Source organism: Lonchura striata, chromosome 35 (genome assembly GCF_050655825.1).
Source record: "Lonchura striata isolate lonStrDom1 chromosome 35, ASM5065582v1, whole genome shotgun sequence".
In the NCBI taxonomy this organism is placed as follows: domain Eukaryota; kingdom Metazoa; phylum Chordata; class Aves; order Passeriformes; family Estrildidae; genus Lonchura; species Lonchura striata.
This window is the reverse complement of record NC_140737.1, coordinates 3,584,889-3,590,888: the sequence shown is the minus strand read 5'-3', so window position 1 is coordinate 3,590,888 and position 6,000 is coordinate 3,584,889. Positions and strand designations below refer to the sequence as shown.

Below are 6,000 nucleotides of genomic sequence, written 5' to 3'. Positions count from 1 at the left end.
CCTCACTGCTCCTGCAGCTCAGTGCTGCCTGTGCCGATCTGCAGAGATGACAGAAGCTTCTGTGGCTGTTGAGTTACAGGTGTGGCTGCCGGGAGGACTTTCCCGGGTCCTTTGGTGGATGTTGCTCGCAAGCCCAGCTCCCATCGCAGGGGTGAGTAGTGTGTCCCTGCTGATCCCACGGGCTGGGCACTGGTTTTGTGGGATCCATTCCTGGGAAATGGCACTGTTTTGCTCTAAGGTCCTCCGACAGGAAAGAACAAAGCTACAGGATGCAAGAAACCCCTTGAGCCATCCAAAAACATGAGGCAAATGCTGAAGGAAATGCTTCAGGCAGGACAAGGTGGGTGCATTTCCTCGGCCATCCCCTGGGACTCAGCAGCTGGGGGCTTTCCCTGCACATCTGGACAGACCGTGCCCGGCACAGCGGGAAGGGATCCATGGCAGCCTCGCTGCCCTGCTGCTGCTCTCATGCCCTGCAGGGCTGTTTCCCAGGCTGGCCTGGCTGCAGCTTCTCCCCAGCCTCTGCAGGAAGGCATTTGGCACCAGCTGACAGGGAGCCCCAACTTCGCCACGGGCCACGCACACCCTGATGTCCCCTGCAATTTCCCAGTCCCCAGAAGATCAGGAGGGCTGGCAGTTTAGAAAAGAGAGAGCCCTGTCACAGCCCCAGGAGCCTGGGCCTTTTCCTGATCCTTATCCATGTCTTTGACAAGGATTGCCTCCTGAAGTTTCCACCCCCCTGATGTGGAATGCTTCCATCTGATTCACCTGTGCCTCTTCCTTTCTCAAGGGATGGACAGAGACGCTCTATGGAAGGCAGCATTTCCTGAAGGAAGGGAGGAAATTCCAGGCATGGGCACAGGCACAGGAGGTAATTGCTGTGCTGGCCTCAGCCCTTGCTGAGGCTGTGTGGCAGAAGCTCTTTTCCAAGGCCCTGACCTGTGTGAGAGGGTCTGACTGTTCCTTGGCCGGTCTGAGCTGACTGAGCAGAGATAGGCAGGAAGGAATAGTTGTGGCACTGCCTGCTGCACATTTCCTCAGGAAATTAGTGAGGGTTTCCTCTGCGTGAGTCAGAGAACCACCATGGGCCCCGGGCAGGTTCAGCAACCCCTCCAGGGATGTTGCACAGGGCCTGCAAAGAGGGTGGAGAGTGACCAGGAGCCAGTGCAGGGCTCTCCAGGCCCCTGTGCAGCTTTGGCCGTGGCCATTCACATCTGGCTCCCACTGCCTTACCTGACCCCCTTGCAGTGCCCATTTCCCAAAGGCAGAGGGAGATCCCAGAACACCATGGAAATGCTTCTGATCTGTGCTTCTGTATAGACTGGGAGCGTGACATGGCTTATCTGGGAGGCCTAGCACAAGACAGTTTGAAATCCTTGGAGAATTTTGGAGGCAAACTCTCATCGTCCCTCTTCCTGAAGGAACAATCAATGTCCATTTTGCAAGAGCTCAATCATGTGCCATTCCCTTAAGAGCCTGAAGGTTGTTGAGATTGGGAAGCCCTGACCTGCTCCCTTCTAGAGCCCTGAGTGATCCCACAGGATCACTGTCAGTGGGAGGAAGGAGCATTTAGCTGTCAGTTTTCTTCCTGTGTGCAATGCCAGTTTGTCCTTCCGTGTGCTCTGTGCAGCCACAGAGAAGAGCAGAGAGGGAAGGAGCCGAGCCCAGGGCTGGGCCCTGGGGCTGAGCCTTGGCTGCAACCTGAGGATCTCCTACAGTGTCATCACAGGAGATGTTCTGTCCTGCCTTTCTTTGCAGATAACCCTACTAGTGAAAGTGATCTGGCTTCCCAACCCACGTTCAGGATGGAGCCTCTGGGAGATGCTGAGGGTAGGTCAAGGCCTTTCCCCCTGTGAGAGCTGCCAGCTCAGAGCCCAAAGCTCGGCCAGAGGGGCATCAATGCAGGTGCCAGGACAGAATCATGCACGTGTGTGCCCTCGCCCTGGGCCATCCCCTTATGACTTCTGCTCAGGCCTGGCAGATGCTCGATGGAGGGAGGGCCCTGGCCCAGTGCCAATTCCCAGATGTTTTTCTGATCCTTAACCATGACTTTGAAAACCTTTGCCCCCTGAAGGTGCCACTTCCCTTAATGATGGATGGTTCCATCTGATCCAGTTGTCTCCCTTCCTTTTCCAAGTAATGGACCAAACATCTCTGCAGAAGGCGGTACAACCCGGAGGAAGGAGTGGCTCAGTGCCAGCCTCTGCTGCAGGAAGGAAGGCGATGCCAGGCACGGGCACAGGCACAGGAGGTGATTGCTGTGCCAGGCTCAGCCGGGCTCAGCCCTCGGCGGGGCTGTGTGGCAGCAGCTCTTCCCCCAGGCCCTGCCCTTGCACGGCCCGGCAGCAGCCAAAGCTGGAGGCGCCTGGGCTTCCAGGCCTCTGGAGCTCGTTGGCAGCCCCGGGGAATCGGGACTCTGCACCAACGTCCCTCCCACTGCAGCTGCTCCCGCAGCCGCCCTGAGTGCCCAGAGGCCCCAGGCACAGGAGCAGCCCCGAGCGGGAGCCCTGCTGCCAGCCCAGGGCCAGAGCCAGCCCTGGCTCCCGGCTGGGCAGGGGCTGCACTGGGTCCTGACAGGGCCTGGCTCTGTCCCCTGGGGCTGGGGGAGCTGTCCCAGGGCAGGGAGGGCCAGGGCTGGCAGGGGCTGCTCAGGGATGGGTTTGGCCCCTGTCCCTCCAAGCAGCCACGGCCCAAGCAGCTGCGCTGGCCCCGGGCTCTCCTCCCGGCCTGCTGGGCTGTGTTGGGAGGCACAGCCTGTGCCAAGGGGCGGCAAGGTGCCTGCAGGCCCCAGCTCTGGGCAAACAGAGAACATCCTGGCCATATGCACCGTGCTGCCAGCTCAGCAGTGCAGCACAGCGCGGGCTCACGCTCCCCATTGCTCCCACAGATGCAGCCGGCCCCACAACACCTGTTCCCGATGCCCAGAACAGCCTCAGAAGTGGCTGCTATTGGGAAACACACTGTGTGCTACAGTTAATTGCAGGTCTGCTGTTTTTGGAGCTTATCTTCATATTGCCCTGTGTTGGAATCTGGTGTTACTGGAAGAGAAAACAGTGAGTGTTTTCATCATTTTTCCCTCAAACAGTTTCTTTTAAAAGTCTAATGTAGATGGGAAACATTTACAGTCAGGCTGCAGTGGAGTTGTGGCCAGTCCATGGCTGCCCAAAGCACTCTGCTGAGGGTTCTGCTGATGCCCAGTGCTTTCCTTGGCCTCTTCATTGCTGGGCCTTGTCCTGGGGGGCCGCTGGGGCTGCAGCCAGTGCTGGCTTCCCCTGGGGCTGCCTGGCCAGGAGCAGCCCCAGGGGCACAGGGCAGAGGCACAGCAAGGTGGACAGGAGAAGGAGCGGGGACAAGATTGCCCCTGGAAGGCAGAGGGGCTCGGGGGCCGCTCCTGGCCAGGGAGCTTGCCTAGAGCCGTCCCCTGCTCGCCGGGGCCTCGAGGGGCAGCTGTGCAGCTGGGCCAAGGTGTGCCAGCCGCTCCAGCCATGCTGGGGAGCCCTGCCAGCTCTGGGCCCTGCTGTGCACGAGGGTCCCTGTGTGCCACTGGCAGCTGGGGCCTCAGCCACTCCTCTCTCCACAGCAGCGCCTCTGCAGCTTCACAAGACCAGACAAAGACTTCAGCCACGGAGACCTGTGCCTGTCATCAGCCGTCCCCAAGCCAGTTTCCAACAGCCCTTCCAGAGCTGCATTACCCACTTACTGCTGGGGACATGCTGCCACCACCCATAACAGAACCCTCTGTCCCCAAAGGTGCTGGCCCTGGTGTCCAGCCAGGACAGGAGGTGCAGCCCTCCTGCCAGTGTATGCTCTGACTCCAGCAGCATCTTTGGGCTTCAGCTCTGGTCCCTGGCTGCTACCACCAGCACTGGCGGAGCTGCTTGTCTGGGCACAGCCAGTGCTGGGCAGGCAGCAGCTGGGCTTCGGGCTCCTGAGACCAGCAGCTACTGCCTTTATTTTTCGTTTTGCAAGATTTAGGAATATTTTTCATAGAGAATTCTCCAAATATTTTGTCCCTTTTCCCACAGCAGTTCTATATTTTTCAAAGTAGTTTTAGAATTCAGAAAAACTTAGAATATTTTTACATTTCTAGAATAAAAATTAAAATTGTATTTAATTGGTGATCTATGCTTTACTAAAACCTAAGACACCCTATGACTCACAGCCTGCTTCAGAGGCTCTTTTCTCACTGGACACTTGTGCCTAATCACAACAACTAATCTAAAACCTTTACCCTGATGTTTGCTGGGATTCCTGACAAGCTCACCTCTCAGTCTTCAGAGGCAAACTTTGAGCACAGCAGGAACCTCTACAAGTCACCATCTTTGTTTGCTTCTGCACAAAGTTGGTCAGTCATAGAGCGGAGATTTCGCTCAGCTTCCTGCCGCCCCGCTCCCCCCAAGCCTGTCCTGAGCCCTCTCCTGCAGCTGCTGCTCTGCCATGGAGCTGCTGTAAAACACAACAGCTCTGCCACACCCGCTCAGCAGGACTGGAGAAGCTTTCTGGCCTTGCTTACATTAGGCTGGTGGCTTCTCTAGACGCAAGCTGAGCTTTTGAACACTATGTCTCACCTGGCACAGGAACTGATGCTGCCTTTCTCATGGAGGCTAAACTCCCATGGGCTTTAAAATCTTTCTGGCCAGCATAAGGCTTGGAAAACCATTTAATGCAGCCATTTAGTATTGAAAATGGCCCAGTCTTTGTATCAAAGTAGCTTGTTTAAATGCTGGAGCCCACCAGAGCATCCCTCCAGGGCATATCTGTCTCTCCCCCACCTCTGCCTCCATGACTGCCAAACTGCACCTTTGAGAGTTCTTTTCTCCAGAAGCTGAATGGCACCATTTTATCTGGGGGAGGAAAAAAAAAAGGAAATGTTCTATGATACTATCAGCATCATCATCACAATGAACTGCAAATTAGTTAAATGACATTAACGACTCAGACTGTGGACTTACTTCTCAGAGTGCAGCACTGGCTTTACTATCCCTTGAATCTGCAGATGTGCTACAGACTTGTCCTGGGTTGTAAGATAAGCTTGTATTCTATTTGCCATCTGTTGAAGGCAAACCTGTTGGACAGGTTTTGTTATCTTTTCCAAGAACCGGTTTTGCTCCTAAGAGGTAATGGTTTGTTAGTGGGCCATTGACTGATTCAATGCAGGGCTGGTAAATGTAACACCGTGAGGGGTCCCACCCAGAGGGGGAAGCCAAGCACTCTATTATTGTTTAAAGGGGTAGCTTTTTGGGGAGAGGAGGCAGCTCTCTGGGCGGGACTCCGAGAGAAGCAGCTCTTTACTTTGGGGGATTGCCAGGGAAGCAGCTCTCTTCGGCGGCACTCGCAGAGAAGCAGCCAGAGCGCGCTGAGGCAACGGCGGCGGAGCCTGGAGGCAACCCCGGCGCAGAGGAAGACCAGCCCCACTGCCACCAGATCTTCAGAGGAAAACTATACCCTTCAAAAGATCACCACTGCAGCTGCAATTCATCAATCACTGCAAGGGGAGCAATCGTCCCAGCAGGACTGCTACTGGCACCCCGAATCCTCAGGTTCTGGACTTTTTTCACTGGTTTTGTTTGTACCGATTGCATTTGCCTTTTTAAATTGTTGTCTAGTTTTCTCCTAGTAAAGAATTGTTACTCCCATTCCCATATCTTTGCCTGAGAGCCTTTTGATTTAAAACTCCTAGTAATTCAGAGGGAGGGGGTTTGCCGTTCTCCATTGCACAGGAGGCTTTGCCCTCTTTCACAGATTCCTGTCTTGTTGAACCAAGACAGATTTTGGCGCCCAATGTAGGGCTCGAGGGCATTGAGAGGGAAAAAGGATTAACAGTTCTTAAGTAATTTGGTTTTTTGTTGCGTGTAAAAACATCTTCAGCATCACCATGTGGTCTAGTTTACCTTGGTTTGGGTGGCATGTGATCGTAGCTATACTTTTCCCATTTGCAGACCCTTATCTAAAAATGGGTCCTATAACTAAGGCTACGGTGTCTGTTATCAAGTTTGGCTT

General features: G+C 54.9%; 1 long non-coding RNA gene across 1 annotated transcript; it reads left to right on the top strand.

Annotated features, from left to right (window-relative positions):
* Nucleotides 1-1,169: 1,169 nt before the first annotated feature.
* On the top strand, nt 1,170-5,642 carry LOC146764271 (uncharacterized). The gene is made up of 3 exons (XR_014950935.1): nt 1,170-2,251; nt 2,888-3,053; nt 3,581-5,642. It is a non-coding gene; the product is annotated as an uncharacterized LOC146764271 (long non-coding RNA).
* Nucleotides 5,643-6,000: the final 358 nt, after the last annotated feature.